This window comes from Rhineura floridana, chromosome 8 (assembly GCF_030035675.1).
Source record: "Rhineura floridana isolate rRhiFlo1 chromosome 8, rRhiFlo1.hap2, whole genome shotgun sequence".
NCBI classification, from domain to species: Eukaryota; Metazoa; Chordata; class Lepidosauria; order Squamata; family Rhineuridae; genus Rhineura; species Rhineura floridana.
In genome coordinates this window covers 16,204,366-16,221,853 of record NC_084487.1, presented here as the reverse complement: position 1 = coordinate 16,221,853, position 17,488 = coordinate 16,204,366, and the positions used below count along the sequence as shown (strand labels likewise).

The window sequence follows — 17,488 nt, the reverse complement described above, 5'->3', positions numbered from 1 at the left end:
CCCTGACCATTGGCCATGCTGGCTGAGACTGATGGGAATTGGAGTCCAACCACATCCAAAGGGCACTGCGTTAGCTGCCTCTTATATAATGCATATTCTGCCTCCCCTGCCTCTGCAGTCATGCCTCTGTCATATTGCATATTTTAAGATCCCTAAAAGACTTGGTGTTAAAGACTGGTGTTAAAGACTTGTCCTCTTCTGCTCTGTAAAGTGCCATGCATGTTGACGGATAAATAATAAGCTTTGCTAATAGTAGTTATCATAGAATCATAGAATAGGAGACTTGGAAAGGGACTATAAGGCCATTGATTCCAACCCTCTGCTCAGTGCTTGGCCAGTGGAGCTGTGCACTTCCATGCTAGTCAAAATGTATCAAATCCAGTGAAGGTCTTGAGCCACATTTCCAACCTCAGAAGGGTATCAGACCTGAATTGACTGCTGCTTACCTATAGTAAGGCATGGGGATTAGCAGCTTGTTCCAAATGCTTCACAAAAAAAGTTGGGTCTTGAGGAGGGTCTTGAAGCTCCCCGGCCCAACTCAGCAGTAGCTGAGCCTAGTAGGGTAGCCATGTGTCCTCCTTTGCAGGGGAAAGTCCTTCTGTACTTGAAGGATTCCTGTATTTCAGGTGTGGGGAACCTTTGGCCATCCATTTCTCACTGAACTACACCTCCCATCAGGCCTAGTCAGAAAGGCCAATGGACAGGGATGATAGAAGTTGTAGTTCCAAAGATTCCCCTCGTCTGCTCTATTTGATGAGCTGTCCACATCTGATTGGCTCCAATCAGCAGGAAAGGATGCTGGAGACATAGGTATCCTGCTCCCAAAAGAGTAAGGGGTCTAAGACCCACCAGGACCCTGGATGACTACACCCCTGATTGGGTTAATTTAACTACAGTTGTCTGTGCAAGGTTGGATTACTGCAGTGTGCTCTATGTGGGGCTGCCCTTCAGGTTGGTCTGGAGGCTGCAGCTAGTGCGGAACATGCCAGTTAGGTTGCTTGTGGGGCAAACTACTGCCAGCACATAACACCTTATCTATGGGAGCTGCAATGGGTGCCAACATATAGGGCCCTATACAGCTCTGGACCAGGTTACTTGAGAGACCGCCTTATTCCTTATATACCCAGTAGATCACTCTGTTCTACAGGAGAGTTTCTCCTGAAAGTCCTTCAAATATCAGAAGCCCTCTCCAAAGTAACTCAGAGCTGTTGAGATATGACAGGCCACAACTCCCTGTTGAGATGTGACGGGCGCCCACTATTTGCATTTTCTGGAAACAATTGAAGACATTTTTGTTTCAACAAGCTTTTCCAGCTGGGTGAGAAGGTCTCTGCTTTATTCTATATTGTTTTTAAAACTATCTTTTGTTGTTATTTTTAGTTCTGTTTTTAAAGCTATTTTTAGGGTTTTTTTATGTAAATCACTTTTAGGCTTATGTGGAAAAGGGGGGGTCTAAAAACAACACAGTGAAGATGGAAGTTGCACACAGAATGCTGAGAGTTCATGGGGGAAAGGGGAGGAGAAAACCAGGGGGGTTGGAGTATCCAGGAAGCAGGTATGCCTGGCCGGTAGGAACACTGAACAGTAGCACTTAACACTTGAACATTTTGTTGCAGCTCCCTCTTCCAAGAATTATTCCTGAAGTTGTAATACTAAGAGATAGGCCAAGGCTTTTTAGTGCCTGGGTAGAAAATTCAGATGGCACTGTCATGGTGTTAAAAAATGGGGGGAGGGATCACTGACCATTTGCAGCTGTTGAATGGCATCTTATTGTTGTCTGCCATTTGGGGTGGTCTGACATGCCCAATCTCAGTCTTCAATGACCTGGTACCCTCCAGATGTTTTGGACTACAACTCCCATCAGCCCCAGCCACCATGTGCCACCTGAGGCTGATGGGAGATGTCATCCCAAACATTCTGAGGGCACCAGCTTGGTGAAGGCTGCCCTACCCAAATGCTATTTTTCACATCGCTCGCAAGTGTGAAGGAGGCAGAGTCTTTCCACTCTACCCTCTGTTTCACTATAAACGGCTGCTTGTTTCCTAAAATGGTTGCTTCCTTCTCAGAACGTCTTTGGAAGGATGAATTGTTCTGATTTGAATTGAGCTCTTCCCTCCACCACTTTGCCAATCCCTCTGCCCCACACCTACCCCCGCCTCTTTGTAGGACATTCTTTGGACCAGATAGCTTGTTACCATAGCACACTTTTCTTAACTTGGCTCTGGCTGCTCTCGTGACCCTCTGTCCTCCACAAGAAAGCTGGCCATTCTTTGGAAGCCCTCTCCTTCCTCCTTTCAGCGTACAATAGTGCAGCGTTTGAATGGAGAGCTCAAGAGTTCCCTTGTGTGCTGCTTGTCCCCTTGCCAGCCGTTGCTCCCCCTGGAGCAGAACAAGCCAGACTCTCTCGCAGCCTGTGAATACTTTCCATTCTAGGATTGGGTGCCAGATTCCCCTACTGTTTGCTCCAAGTTTCCTGACAAGATACTTTTATAGCATGGCGTACAGTAGATTTGCATACGCAGCTTGTGCCAGATTCTCTCACAGCCTGATTCATTTTTCTGCACTGTGTCCACATCCCTAACACTAGACAAGTGGGGATATATGTATGTATGTATCACAGTGGGAAATAAAATAACCTCCATCTCTGTCTGCAGTAACTCCATCATGTTCCGCAGATTATTAGGGAAACCAAAATCTTACACTATAACTTACGGCTACTCCAAAGTCATAAACCCTGGAGAGTGAGTATAGCTCAGTACTAGAGCAGATGCTTTGCATTATAGAAGGTCCCAGGTTCAATCCCTGGCATCTCCAGTTTAAAAAAGGATCATGTAGCAGGTGATAGGAAAGACCCTCTCTTTGCCTGACACCCTGGAGAGCTGCTGCTAGTTGGTGTATAGAATACTAGATGGACAAAGAATCTGAGCTAGAATAGGCAAATTCCAAAATACACAAGCTCACATGCCTACAATCCACAATCATCCATTTGGAATAAATATCATTCCCCGGTCCCGAGCTTACTTGATTCATAAACATGCATTCAAAAAGGTGGGGGATAATCTGCCCATACAATCCCCCATGAGTCCAGCAGAGAGATTAAAGAAAGTTAAAGAATAACTAATTCCTGCTAAATGGTTTGGAGCAAGAAGATTCAGCCAGTATATTTGTGTACTGCAAGTCACACCAAACTGAACAGCAACTCTAATCAATCCTTACCCCCCATCACACTCAGATAATTAGTAAACATTTTAAAATGCTCTGGCTTCCAAATACTCAACCATACTTATCCAATCTCTATTTTCTGAGGGCAGCAAGGCCAAAAGGGGGCCATAACTTTGGGTCTGCCAGACCCAAAGCCCCCTTGTTCCCCAGATGAGCCATGGGAACCACACCAGCCCTAGAACTGATGCTGGGTTTTTTATATCTCCCATCAGAACTTGTGTAACTCCAGATGCTTTTCTGTTCTGATCTGTATTCGTCACAAGCAGTGCTGTATCCATTCCTTTGCAGTTCAGTTTCCACCAAATACTCAGTTGCTCATCTGGCTGTCCACTATTTAACGAAAGTTACATAATTTACGTAACTTACGTAACTATTTATGTAACTTGTGAAGCTTACATACATTTCAATGCAAAGGAAACATCAAAACAATGTAAAAAGAAGCCATTAATATTGCATATCATTTGCAGACTCAAAAAAACAACAATGTGAAGGAATACCGATCATATCCACTTGAGTGATTCTGTTCCTGACAACAGACAAATACATGAACGGCAACAATTTCCACTTCCTTTTCTGTTTTTGTCGGAATTCTCTGGCATTCCTAACTACAACACACATCATCCCTTACCATTAGCCATGCTGGCTGGGGCTGATGGGAACTGGAGTTCAACAACATCTGGAGGACCACAGGTCCCCCATCCTTGCAATAAATATTTCTGACTGAGTGCTTTTGGAGGGTCTGTGTAGCTTGAATCCTCTCAATGGGAACCAAATTAATGATGGCAGTGTGGCAGCTATCCTATTTGGCAATTTGTATGTGATTTCTGGGTTGACATCAGCAACCAAATTCCTTGGGCAGTTGCCAGGATCGAGTGCCTTAATGATCCCACCAGCATGGACGCCTGCTTTGACTGTCCTGCCCACCTTGATTGTAGGCTTATCTGATGGCAGGGGCTAAGTCTAGGAAACTATCACATTACATATTTCCCACCATGTTCTGGAGAAGGGGTGCGGAACCTCAGGCCCAAGAGCTAAATGCAAGTCCTGTATCTGGCCCTTGGAACTCTCTGTCTGGCCCTTAGAATTCTTCCCAGGCCACACCTCTCACTGGCTCTGCTTCACACCCTGGGTGTTTTTGCCTGGCTATAATGTGTCTGTGAACTCTGATGAATGGAGGATAGGGAGAGGTGTGTGCCAAGGCAGCCCACTACAGAGGCCCTCTAATCTGGAGCCAGCTATATGCAGACTCCAGGGACCTTACTCGATTTTAATCTAAGTGTTGGCAACTTCACTCCACAGGGTGGGAAATTGCTCTGAAAAAGCTCCTCTTTCTCCATTTTTTTTTAAAAAAAGAAGATTCACACATCCAAATCGCAGAAATACAAACAGGAAAAAGAGCCATCTCACACACCAACCTGATGGTAATACAGAGGGTGTGTGTGAAAAAAGTCAACAATTAACAAATATGAGAGCTTAGGGTCTTAGCCAACTAAATCATCCTATTTGTGCAAGAATGTCTGCTTGCACAATATAACCTCTTCTCCCTCTCCCCCCCCGTGCCCCCCAGTCTGTTCTGGGGGTTTCAACAACCCTCCACAGCAGATTTGGTGGGGCTGAGGGGCACACTGGGAGCGGAGAGGGAGGAGAAGTTCTGTTGTACAAGCAGAAGTCCTTGTTTGAATGGGATGACTTCATAATGGATACAACCCTTAATCTCAGAGAAAAGTGAAATGCATTGCCAGGCAAGTATCAGGGCAGTAAATATTGTAGGAGGTAAAGTGGTGATATTTAAATCTGCAAGAGATGGGCAGAAAACAGCTATCTAGTAAAGAGCCCGGTTTGAAGGTAGCAAAAGCCACCACAAATCGAAAAAAACAAACAATATCAAGAATATAATAGTTCTGATTAGAGAGGTCCATCACTAGGGATGCCAGGTCTCCGGCAAATGGCCGGAGTCTCAGGCGCAGCCCTTGCTCTTCTGACCTCCGGCTAGAATCACCCCAAAGTTCTTTGATCTCCAGTTTTTGTGGAGTGTGGACCCAGACACGAAGACTCCAATTTCCCCCTTGCTTCTGCGTCGCCTCCTTCCTTTGCCTCTCTCTCTCTCTCTCCTTTGCACGCAGGCAAGCACGGCAGGGGAAGGACTTCATTCGCTTTCCCAAACACCACCGTGCATTCTCATTGGCTGCCCCTGAGGCCTGAGGCCCAATGAGAGCAGAGCCCAGGCTTCCTCATGGCGTCCAGGCTCCAGCACAGTGAGGGAGGAAATTGGAGCAAGTAGGGGGTAAGTTGCCAAACCCCAGTTTATCCTTTTGGGGGAAAACTCTGTGAGGTCCCCCCTTCCTAGGGGAGGGCTGCTTTAGACACCCCTCAGTTCTCTCTGTGGAAGTGTCCTCTCATAACTCTGCCAGGTTGCCCTTCCCTCCCGCATGATGCCTCAGAAATTTTGCAGATGCTTTAGCCCTCTGTCTCCTCTGAAGCTGCAAGCCTGTGCACGCTGACTTGGGAGTAAGTCCCATAGACTCCAGGGGCTTCCTTCCGAACAAACACGTGTAGGATCGCTCTGCTAGCATCTTTTGGCATTTGTCTCTGTCTGGCCCTCTCCATAACCCTGTGCCTGCCTTATAATTGCTTGAGATTCTAGTTCCCTTCGACCACAACATAGTCTCTGTCCCAAATCCTCTCCATTTCACTCCTGCCCTGCATCCACGAGCTCAAATCCTTAATCTCTACTAGTCCACCACTCTTTCACTCTTTGCTCTGCTGACTTCATGTTTCTTTTTAGGGGCATTTTTTGTTGCTCAGTATTTGCTAAAATCAGTATTTGCTAACAGGAATAAAAAAATTGGGGGGCAACTGGTGTATGTCTCTTGCCCTCTTTCCTCTCTCTCTCTACAAGCCTGCCATCATCTCTCTGTGTGTGTTACATAAAGCTAAACTGCCTGTTCCATTAACTTGCTCTCTTTCTCAGCCATCAATGACAGGAAAACCTTGGCTTAAATAGCAAAACCTTTTCACCCATGAGTCTTGACTAGATCTGCATGAAAAAAGACAAACTAACCTTGTTAGTTGTTAGATAGTATCAGATTTATATGTGGATTATCTCTCCCCCCCAATACCATTATTTAGTACAACTTTTAAATTTTGTGGTCAGGAGTGTGGAACTGCAATTATTAATTTTTTAGAATACTTTTTTTGTGAAAAGTGCTTTGCAATGTATAATTCTTTAGGGTGTGTATGCAGAGAATGCTGCTGGTTAGAGACAGTGTGGTGTAGTGGTTAGAGTGCTAGACTATGACCTGGGAGACCAGGGTTCGAATCCCCACACAGCCATGAAGCTCACTGGGTGACCTTGGGCCAGTCACTGCCTCTCAGCCTCAGAGGAAGGCAATGGTAAACCCCCTCTGAACACTGCATACCATGAAAACCCTAACCCTATTCATAGGTTCGCCATAAGTCAGAATCGACTTGGAGATAGAACAATAGCCAACACCTAAAGTTGCAGTGGCCTATGGGTAACTTTGTGGACGATCCCCAGTCAAGTCTCAGCAACAGCACAACGCTGAAAGGCAGTTGCCAACTGCTTGCCTAGAATGCCCTCCCTTGTCTTTAACATGGCTGCAACCTTATCTACTCAGAAGTAAGTCCTATTGAGTTCTATGGGGCTTAGTTCCTTAATAAGCATGTTTAGCATTGCTGCCTTCATGGGGGTCCATCTGTGCTCCCATCTAACATCTCTGCAACACTAGGCTCCTTTCTTCCTACAATGGCCTGGCCTGAGGGCACGTAAACCCTTCTTGCCAGAAGCAAGTAAGCTAGATTAAATGTTCCCTAAAGGCGTTGAACTGTGACCTGGCAGACCAGGGTTCGAATCCTCACACAGCCATGAAGCTTCCTGGGTGACCTTGGGCCACTCACTGCCTCTCGGACTCAGAGGAAGGCAATAGTAAACCACCTCTGAATACCGCTTACCATGAAAACCCTATTTGGGATCAACTTGAAGGCAATCCATTTCCATTTTGCATCCATGCTCCCTAAGCTTGTGAGAAGGAATGACCTTGTCACTTCAGATGGACCTGGGAACACCCTATTTTAGGTAAGATTTCTATTTTAATTTCCAATCAGATAATTTTTTTTGGAATGGTATGCTCCAAGTAACTATGGTTGATACTTAATGTATCATGCTTAATGACATAATTAGGGCCTGCCCCCATTTTCTCAGGTTTTTGGATGGTTCCGACCTGGCAACCCTATCCATCACACTGAGTTGAAAATAGCAGCTCTCTCAGAAACAGACAAGGGAGGGCACGGGAAACTGACACTAGTGTAGATTAGTGGCCAGAGAGATAATTTGAGAGCCATGATAATGGTCAAATGTATTAAAATCAAGCAAGCTATGATAAAACTAGGGATGGAGGAAAAATTCACCCCATTTTTTTGCAGTGGGCTGACCCTGTTCGCAAACCTGCACTTACACATGGATTGGAACACAACTACAAATGGGATGACGCACTTGTTTGACTTTTGTGTTGCAGTTTCTGTTCCCAAAATGTACCCCAAATACATATTTTATTTTTAAAATGCATATTGGGGTGCGTGTGTGTTTTTGTGTGTTTCCTTGAAGGGAAATGCAAAAAAACAGGATGTAACAGATCTAGGATTGAGCACATGCAAAACTGAACTGGGACAGAAATAGGCTCATCCATCCATCTCTAAAAGAAACTCTTTTCATCAGATTACAGTAGGTATATTTGGAATAGCTTTCCTTCCCAGAAGTCATGGATATCTGTTGGAGATGACACTTTTAATGCAGCAGTAAGCAGAAGAAATCTGTCCTTTCCCCCCATCTTGCAATGGACTGAAGCCTTACAGCAATGGGGTGAGTAGCCAATTTGCCAGGCCATTTACCCATCAGACTCCCTCCCCCTGGACTGCTATTTGCCCCCCTTCAATGTGAAACAGCAGCTGGGACGGTCAGTCATTTCCAGTAGGAAAAGAGCACAGGCAGGAAAAGGTTAATACCCTCTGCTTCTTGTAACAAAAGAAAGTGGCCAGTATTAACAACTTTCTTTAACAAAATAAAATAAAAAGCATGTGTAACATGTAATTTGATTCAAAGGCTGCGATCCTAAGCATACATACAGTTTTGGGAGGAAATCCTGTTGTGAACGGGCAGGGTGGTGACTTTTTAAATCTCCCCTTTCTGTTCACTTGGTAATTTGCATATGCTGCTGCAGACTTATGTTAGGCAGGATGGCATATTTATGTTGGCAATTATCAGTTTACAGTACAATGAGCAACTGGATGCCTGTGCTCAAGAGTTGACTGACATACACTACCTGGTTTCATTTGTATATATATATTTTTAAAACCACCATGATACAATATTGTATAAACTGAAAGCCCATTTGTACATGTCAGAGCTTGCAATGGGATGAGGTGCTGCAAAGATAACCTGATCCAAATGGCTGGGTGTATTTGCTGGGGCCACCTTACTTCCTGTAACTAAGAATGCCAGAAGTTGCATTTAAAGCCAAACCTCACTAATGCACACTTTTTGAAATGATACACAAACTGAAACACAGCCATCCTTCAAAATTCACACTTTTTCAAATTTTGCAATACAGTTCTCCAGGTGAGAAATGTTACAAAAATGCATATACTCGCTAAAGTGTCCATATAAATGCATATATTAGTGAAAATAATATATAAAAAATACATTATATTGGGGAAAATTGCTTTGCAAAAAAAATGTATATTAGGCAAAGTTACGTACAGAAATGTTTATATTAGAAGAAATTTGCTTTAAAACACTGATGAATTTTCATGAGGACTTTAAAAAGACTGAAGTGGAAATGTAGAGAACTGAAGATGGACAAATGAAAACGGAGAGAAATGGACAGATTCACCCAGCTCACAGACCTCTTTTGCCTTCGCCTGTTCAAGAGTTATGCATTTCTCCCTCTCCTCTCTCTCCCCTTGCAGCACCCAATCATGGGAAGGAGGAGGGGACAAATGCATGGGTTTTTAAAAAAAAAAAAAATTCACGTTATGAAGAAAGGTAGACAATTGCAACTTGGGGTTAATGTTTTGGGCAGCCACCTTGCAATCTGTACCTCTCCTAGTTTCGGAGTTCCTTATAGTCAAGGAAACTCCTTCTATCGGCCTTTGCCAAACCTCTGCACTCCAAATGTTTTGGACTGCTATGCCCATCAGCTTCAGCCACCACCTGTATCATCAGGCCTGGGCCACCATTTGGGCAGGGCAGCATTTGCCAACCTGGTGCCCTCTGGATGTTTTGGGAGTTACAGTCCAATAGGATGTTGGGAGTTGCAGTCCAAAACATCTGGAGGGCACCAGGTTAGGGAAGACTGTCATATATCCTTGTTTACCCTGGACCAAGAGAAAAATGAAAGGTAGGTAAAGCTTAACTCCCTTAGGTTCGTAAGAGCCTATGTGGATACGGAAGCAGTAAAGCACACACACAAAAAGAAAGAAACGACCAAGTGCAAACCACTTAAAAATATCTCCAAACTATCAAAGCTGCGGATGTCTTGATAGAACCTTACAAATCTTATAATCAGCCGTAAGTAGCAGCTAAGACCTTGGCTTCCCCCACGTGTCTGCAAGTGGAAAAGGATGAAGAGGATAATTTATCCAAGCCCAGGGTAATGAAGTGTTAACCAAAACCAGATGAAGTTATTACTACAACCACAGGCCACATAACACAAGTGGGAGGGGAAAGAAATCTTGGGGGGGGATTTCTTGTTTCATCCATCTTTTGCTTCATGGGTCACCTGAAGGCATTCACCAAAAAAAAAAAATGTGGCAATGCAATTGGCATAAAGTGATTCATTTGCTCTAATGAACAATGCCGATCATATTGTCTCTAAAATATGGTCGACGGACGTTGATGTATATGTGCCTTAACTCATTCTTCCCAACTTTTATTAGGTACATATGTCTAAGGCAGACACAAATGAAACATTCCACAACTAGGCTCCCAGCCAAAAACTAATTTATTCTTTAATGTGGTAGTGATTACTTGGTGGTTCCTTGAGTAGAGATGACAGGTCCACGCTAATGGAGTCATACTGCAAGTTAATATAAATCATGACAGAGCAATTAATTACAGAAACCGCTGCAAATCCCTTTGTTAGTTTTCCCCATCACCAGAAGGATTTAATAATGTTCATTTTGCTAAGTTCCAGTGACATTTACAAGTCTTAAACCATTTTTAATCAAATCAATATCACAGCACTGCTGAATTTAGTTGCGCTATGCTAGCAAGTCCTGGAATGCGTTGATACGAATGTTCCTTGCCTTCTGTTTTGAATGAATCATACTGAATCCACATACTTCCTCTTCGTTTGTTTATGCTGGATAATTAGGATTAACAAAATGATGAAGATCGGAATGATTTAAGGAGCAGGTAACAGTGCCCCCACGTACGTGCAATTTACTATACAATGCTATGATAACATTGTTCTGTTTCTTTTCTTTAAACCCATAGGGCAGCCTTCGCCAACCTGACACTCTCCAAATGTTTTCGACTACAACTCTCATCAATTCCAGTCTGCAGTAAGGAAGATATTTGATTCAGTTCACACTTAAAGCTGAATCTATCAAATTTGCACTTTTTGAAACAATATGGGAATCGAAACACAGCCACCCTTTGAAATTCACACATCCGAATTTTGCAATCCAGTTCTCCGAGCAAACAGTGTTTACAAAAATGCACATATTAGGGGAGAATGTGTATAAAAGTGAATATATTAGTGAAAATAACAATATAAAAATACATTATATTAGGAGAAATTGCATGCAAAAATGTGTTAGTCAAAATTGCATACAAAACTTTATTATGTGTAATTCACACAAAAATGCTGAAGAATTTTCATGAGGATTTTTTTAAAAGTTGTGAATTGCAGCAGAAATGTGGAGAACTGAATTTAAGATTGGAGAAATGCAAAACCGGGAGAACCGAAATGGACAGATCCTTCCATCCCCAGCCAGCACATCTATTGATCTCAATTGATCACATATCACATAAAACAATTCAGAAAATACACAACTTCCTAAAAACTAGGTCACTATTGTCTACTCTATCTGGTGGTGCTTCTCTGAGGCGGGAATCTTTCTCATGACCCATCACCTGATCCTTTTAACTGGGAGAGGGGGCGGAGATTGAATCTCGGGCCTTCTGCATGCTCTGCTACTGAGATATCATCCCTCCACCCTCAGAAAACCCAGTCAGCCATATAGCATTTCAAGGGCAACCTGCAAGCTTTGGAGCTCCATGTGACAAGTGCTACCAGCATCAAGGATCAAATTGCCTGTTAGGGACTTTTTAGTTTAGAGGAAAGGCAAGTAAGAAGTGATGTGACAGAAGTGCATAAAATTTTATTTACTTACTTATTTAGTTAATTAAATTTATACCCCGCCCTTCCTCCCAGTGGGAGCTAAGGGCGGCAAACAAAAATACTAAAAACACTCTAAAACATCTTAAAAACAGACTTTAAAATATAGTAAAACAAAACATCTTTATAACATATCTTAAAAAGTCTTTTAAAACATCTTTTAAAAAAAAGCTTTAAAACATCTTTAAAAGCAATTCCAACACAGACGCAGACTAGGATATGGTCTCTACTTAAAAGGCTTGTTCAAAGAGGTGCTGAAAAGATAACAGAGATTATGCCTGACATGGAGAAAATGGATAGAAAAATGTTTTTCTCCCTCTCTCATAATTCTAGAACTCAGGGATATCCAATGAAGCTGAATGTTGGAGTCACGACAGGCAAAAGGAAGTACTTCTTCATGGAGTGCACAGTTAAACTATGGAATTCGCTCCCACAGGAGGCAGTGATAGCTACCAACTTGCATGATGACAAATACATGGAGGAAAAGGTTATGAATAGCTGCTAGCCATGATGGCTATGCTGTGCCTCCACAGTCGTAGGCAGTATACTTCTGAATACAAGTTGCTGGAAACCATAGGAGGAGAACGTGCTGCTGTGCTCAGGTTCTGCTTGCAGCTTCCCATAGGCATCTGGTTGGCCTATGCGATAGGGATCCTGTGAGAACAGGATGTTGGACTAGATGGGCCATTGGCCTGATCCAGCAGGCTCTTCTTATGTTCTTCTGTTATGAAAAAGAAAGGGCTGTCACTAGGGTTGCCAGGTCCATGGCCTGAGACTGATGCTGCATCTTTAGGAGAAGAGAAAGTCAGCCAAGTGCAGGTTTTCTTGCAACTCTGTAATGGGAAAAACCACAAGGTGGAATTCTCCCTTCCTCCTGCACAACTATTAAAGATACAGAAGAACTCTTGGTTGAGCCTCCAAGAGTTCTTCTGTATCTTTAAAAGTTCTGCAGGGGGAAGGGAGAATTCCACCTTGTGGTTTTTCCCATTACAGAGTTGCAAGAAAACCTGCACTTGGCTGACTTTCTCTTCTCCTAAAGATGCAGCATCAGTCTCAGGCCATGGACCTGGCAACCCTAGCTGTCACCCAAAATGACAGCTCTGTGTCAGTCAAGTTCCTTGCTGAATAACATGCAGTGCAACTTCATCTGTAATGCGACAACATCCTGTTGTTCAGTTTTGAACCCCTGCTCCAACTCATTGTACAAGTAAGGACTGGAAAACAGACAATGACATTGGAACACAAAACAAGTCTTACTACATGTTACAAAGGGGAAGACACAGAACTCAACAGGCAGGATAAGGTTATCAGTGGCTACTAGTCATGTTCACTGAAGACAGCCAGTGTAGCATAGTGGTTAGAGTGTTGGACTATGACCTGGGAGACCAGTTCAAATCCCCACACAGCCATGAAGCTCACTGGGTGGCCTTGGGCCAGTCACTGCCTCTCAGCCTCAGAGGAAGGCAATGATAACCCCCCTCTGAATACCCCTTACCATGAAAACCCTATTCATAGGGTTGCCATAAGTCAGGATCAACTTGAAGGCAGTCCATTTCCATTTTTTCATGTTCACTGTGTTCTACCTCCAGTATCAGAGGCAGTACCCTCTCAATACCAGTTGCTGGGAATCACAAGTGGGGACAATTTTTGCACTCAGGTCTTGCTTGCAGGCTTCCCATAAGCCTCTGGTTGGTCACTGCTTGGTCACTCATGTATCCATGAGCCACCAAAAACAGGATGCTAGACCAGATGGACCACTGGCCCGAACCAGCAGGCTCTTCTTATGTCCTTGTGTTCTTAATGGTGGAACATTCAGGACAGACAAAAGGAAGTAACTTGGGGTTTGGTGGGTTGGCTGGAAGCTTCAGAACAATAATGGTTAAAAAGAGTTGGACAACAGCCTGAAACCTGAGAGATTGCAGGGGTGCATAATTAAAAAGGTGAATGGGAGGTTTGTTGGCACAACAAAGAATTTGTGTAGGAAGCTCAGTGACAAGCCAGAATTCTGTTTCTGTTTAAAAATAAGCCATCCCAGAAGTCCAGTTATGAAAGGGGTTCCTGTCTCCTGGGGATGTTCGGAACACACCAAATGAAGCCCAAGTAAGGGAACACTCTGGGATTCTGAAGGCTTCACCTTGTAAACTCATAACAGATGGATTAGCCTTTATAAGTGTATCCCCATGGAGGAGGGGTGGCTAACTGGTAGCCCTCCAAAAGGTGTCAGACTCCAACTCCCATCAGCCCCAGCCAGCACAACCTATGATCTGGGATGATGGGAGTTAAAGTCCAGAATCATCTGGAGGGCGACAGGTTGCCTCCCCTGCCATAGAGTGAAATAGAAATGCAACCACATTAAATTATTTCACTGAAAACCTAATGTAGGTTTGATGTAGACACCTTTCATCATGGGGAAATGGTAAGAGTTAAGGCCAGTTCACAAATGCATGTTCATCCCCTGATGGCTGTAGGTGTTGAGGAATGATAGCTCAGTGCTAGAGCACATATTTTGCATGCAGAGGGCCTAAGGTTCAATCTCCAGTGTCAGGATCAGGTTAGCCGGTGATGGGAAAGTACTCTGCCTAAGACCCTGCAGAGCTACAGTCAGACAGAGTAGGCAAGAGTCATCCATCTGTGAAAGTCAGCTTCATCTATGTCCATGAGCCATCAAAAACAGAACTTTTATATTGTTTTGAACACAAGGACTTTCACATGGTCAGCTGCAGAGTCATCAAAGAATGGGATTGCAAGGAGCACGCCTGCATGTGTGTTATTCCTAAAAGTAAGTAATCATGGAGGAATTAGGTTGTATCAGGTGGTACCTTTCTACACCTCTGGCCATGTAATTAAGCAATGAACTGGAAGTGCAAGAAGAGACAAAGCAAAATAAAAAGGTGTGCAAGGTTGTGACTTTATCATGCAACAATCCCATCACAATCTGCCACTCATCACCCATTGCCCATTTGGATTAGCTGGGATCAGTTTGGGGATTGACCCAATCCCCATGTGACTAGTGGGTTTCAGTTATGCAGAACTGACATGCCTGATGCCCAAAAATATCCTCCACTTGAAAACATACTGAACTATTAATGACTTTTCTTACAAAAAAAATCTGCTGTGCAAATTCATCCCAATTCTTCTTGGACGTTCAGTGCCCAATGTCAGCTGTAACAAGTAGGATTCCACCTCCTCCCTGTATAGATATCCAGATATGGATTAAAATATTTAATATTTATAAAGTAGACTGAAAACGTTATTGCAAGTGCCATGCATAACAAAATTATGCTTTCCTCTTGCAGGGGATATGACAGTCAGATGATTGAGCCGGTTACCTCTATTCCTAAAGGATCTGAGATTCTTAATCTACAACACTAAACGGCAGCCTTTAACCATCCTGGCTCTAAATTGGACCATCACCCATTGGGTTTCAAAAATCAAAAGCAATTGGACATAACACTTCCTACATCACTTCCTTCCAAGACATAGTCCACAAAACTCATGTGACTTAACTACACCAGCCGATGCATTAGGAACATTTCAATCCAACTTTCGACTTTTCTCTGATTGAAGGAGGCAGCAGGTCTTTTGAAGCCAAGTTGGACAGGAGTAAGAGAAAGCTTCTTATCTTTCAGGATGAAATGGCTTTGATATGCGGCCTTGTTTCTATCAACACATGGATTTCTGAGCTCTTTGATGTTATGGTTTCATGTCCCTGGGATATCTCATTTCGCAGTGCTAAACAATAAAGAAAATGTAAAGCAAAACAACACAAAGGGGTGTACAGCTTTTGCAACTGTTGTTTTGTGTCTCTCAAAACAACAGCAGAGGCATCAACTTGAAGGGCTGTGACATGGTTTTTTATTTAGAACCTTTCTATTCCCCAACCCCTGCACCATACTGCCTGTATCCATATTTGCGTCAATAACTTTCAGATCTCCACAATCCACAAGGAACCTACCACCAGTCATGGAATAAGAACACCAAATGCATCTGTAATGAATCATAAAAAAGAGACAGAAGTAAACCTTCAAAGGCATTGCTAGTTCTAAGGTCCAAGGTCTTTGGAGACCTTGTGTCACACCCCTTCTATTTTATCTTGTTGGTTTATTCATTCATTTTGGTGCAACTCAGCAACAACAGCAACGTTGCCTCTAGTTCTCACATATGCAATCTAGTATGCATGGAGCAAAACAGCTGACAAGCCTTTGTACCAGTTAGTTGGCATTAAACCAAAGCATCAAAATATATTTTGGACAAACAAAGAGAAGGACATCTGGCTTTAAGAGACAGAGGCCACAAGTCTGAGGCTGGTTGCTCTTGAGGAATCCTGCTGACTATCTTATCTGTTTATATATATATATATATATTATGCCACCTTCCTCAACAGTCTCATGGTGATGCACAAAATTAAAAATATACAACATTCATAAAAACAGAATGCAATAAAATAAGCACAGCAGAAAACAGGCAGGAATTAAATAGATCAGATATTGGAACGAAGCACCAGCTAGGAATGGAGGGATCTGTCCATTTTGTTTCTCTCAGTTTCTCATTCTTCCAGTCATAAATTCAGTTCTCCACATCTCTGCAGCAATGTGAGAATTTTTTTAAAAATTCTTCAACATGTTAGTGTAAATGTCTTCTAATAAACACATTTTTGTATGCAGTTTTGAGGAATGTACATCTTTTTGCAAGCAATTTCTCCTAATGTAATACACTTTTGAATGCTCTTTTCACTAATATAGTCATTTCTATGCACACTTTCCCCTAATATATGCATTTTTGTAAACATTGTTAGGTCACAATATTCAGGTAAGTGTGAATTCTGAAGGATGGCTTCATTTCAGTTCTCATATTGTTTCAGAAAGTGCACGTTCGATAGATTTGGCTTTAAGTGGAAACTGAATCGAATTTTTCCCCATCGACCATGGTATCCTTCTGGGGAGGAGCTCTATTTCTCCTTTTCATCTTCTTCAGGTGAGGCTGTCAATGTGCTGAACCAGTGCCTGGCTGCGACAATGGACTGGATGAGGGCTAATAAACTGAGGCTCAACCCAGACAAGACTGAGATGCTGCTAGTGGGTGGTTCTTTTGACCGGATGGTGGATGTCCAACCTGTTCTGGATGGGGTTGCACTCCCCCTGAAGGAGCAGGTTCGTAGCTTGGAGGTTCTCCTAGAACCATCTCTGTCACTTGAGGCTCAGATAGACTCGGTGGCACAGAATGCCTTCTACCAACTTCAGTTGGTGGCCCAACTACGTCCCTATCTGGACAGGGATAACCTGGCTTCAGTTGTCCATGCTCTGGTAACCTCCAGATTAGATTACTGCAATGCACTCTACATGGGGCTGCCTTTGAAGACGGTTCGGAAACTGCAGCTTGTGCAAAATGCAGCGGCCAGATTGGTAACAGGGACCAGATGGTCCGAACATATAAAACCGATTCTGGCCTGCTTGCACTGGCTGCCTGTATGTTTCCGAGCTCGATTCAAGGTGCTGGTTTTGCCCTATAAAGCCTTACACGGCTTGGGACCACAATACCTGATGGAATGCCTCTCCCGATACAAACCCACCCGTACACTACGCCTGGCGCCAACACTGTTATTTTTTCGGCGCCAGGTCAAAACTTTCCTCTTCTCCCAGGCATTTTAGCATGTGTTTTAAATTGTTTTTATATTGTTTTAAATTTTAAATTGTGTTTTAAATTGTTTTTAAAATATGTGTTTTAAATTGTATATTTGATTTAATGTTTTTGATTGCTGTAAACCGCCCAGAGAGCTTCGGCTATGGGGTGGTATACAAGTGCAATAAATAAATAAATAAATAAATCTCAAACTCAGACTAACAGTG

The 17,488-nt window shown here is 43.2% G+C and overlaps 1 long non-coding RNA gene across 1 annotated transcript; it reads left to right on the top strand.

Moving 5' to 3' along the window:
• Positions 1-5,456: 5,456 nt before the first annotated feature.
• Positions 5,457-16,052, top strand: LOC133363286 (uncharacterized). Its single transcript, XR_009757652.1, has 4 exons — positions 5,457-5,506; positions 7,958-8,101; positions 10,736-10,803; positions 14,939-16,052. It is a non-coding gene; the product is annotated as an uncharacterized LOC133363286 (long non-coding RNA).
• Positions 16,053-17,488: the final 1,436 nt, after the last annotated feature.